The following is a 1,459-nucleotide window of genomic DNA, read 5'->3' as shown; positions in this document are numbered from 1 at the left end:
TTATATTCGTCCAGAAAATACTTGGCCCGTTGTTGGTTGGCCCATTCTTCAACTTTCTTGTCATGGAAAGCTTTAGTGTATTTCTGGCGACTTTTTCTGGCTATTTCAGTCGCAGGTATCTTTTCTGTTTCTGTCTCACTTGTAAGAGAGTCTTCCCCAAAATGTTTGGCCAGTTTTGTGATGGATGTTGTTCTACTGGCTCTTGATTCCTGATGTTGGTGTACCATCTTGAGAGTTGGGTTTTTAGAGTTCATCAGATATTGTCCGGTGCTCACAATAGTTGCACGATGTTGATGGTCAATCTCCGAGAACCATATACCTCCTTTCCATCTGGGCAGATACATTCTAGATAGACACTGGTTTCTGTATATTACTTTATACATTGTCAGCATTTTACGTGTCTTAGTGTCTAGTCTATTTATGTCTTTTTGTGGCCAGTCGACAATAGCAAAACTGTATGTTACCACTGGCATGGTTAGTTGGTTAATGGCAGTTATTTTGTTTCTGGCTGTGAGTTCTGTTTTGCATATCTTCTTGACTCGGCGTATGTACTCACTTCCAATTTTGTTTCTCATCTTGTCATGCTGGATGGTATCATTCTCTTCTATGCCAAGGTATTTGTATCCTTCCTGCCCTTCTAGGTCCTTGATGGTGGTATATTCATCAAGCTGTATATTTTCAGTTTCGATCTTCTTCCCAGATTTGATGGAGCACTTGGCACATTTGTCCAGTCCAAATTTCATGCTAATATCTCTGGAGAAGTTATGTACGACTTGCAAGAGTTCATTTAAGTCGGCATCAGAACTGGCATACAGCTTGAGGTCATCCAGTGTGCGTTCTCATATGTTTTACTAAATGTTGTTTCTGGGAAAAAGCATATCCACATACTTCACAAGAATATGGCTTTTCACCAGTATGCGTTCTCATATGTCTTACTAAATTTTGTTTCTGGGAAAAAGAATATCCACATACTTCACAAGAATATGGCTTTTCACCAGTGTGCGTTCTTATATGGTTTACTAAATGTGATCTTTGAGAAAAAGAATATCCACACACTTTACAAGAATATGGTTTTTCTCCAGTGTGACTTCTTATATGTTCCACTAAACGTTGTTTTTGAGAGGCAGAATATCCACAAACACGACAAGAATATTGCTTTTCGCCAGTATGAGTTCTCATATGTTTTACTAAATTTGATTTTGTAGAACAAGAATATCCACACACTTCACAAGAATATGGCTTTTCCCCAGTGTGCGTTCTTATATGTGTTACTAAATGTAATTTTCGGGAAAAAGAATATCCACAGACTTCACAAGAATATGGCTTTTCCCCAGTATGAGTGCTCATATGTGTCACTAAATTTGATTTTGTAGAACAAGAATATCCACATACTTCACAAGAATATGGCTTTTCACCAGTGTGCGTTCTTATATGTATTACTAAATGTGATTTTCGAAAA

The sequence above is a fragment of the Euprymna scolopes genome, chromosome 46 (genome assembly GCF_053919585.1).
Source record: "Euprymna scolopes isolate OS-2025 chromosome 46, ASM5391958v1, whole genome shotgun sequence".
Classification (NCBI taxonomy): domain Eukaryota; kingdom Metazoa; phylum Mollusca; class Cephalopoda; order Sepiida; family Sepiolidae; genus Euprymna; species Euprymna scolopes.
This window is presented reverse-complemented; position numbering follows the sequence as displayed.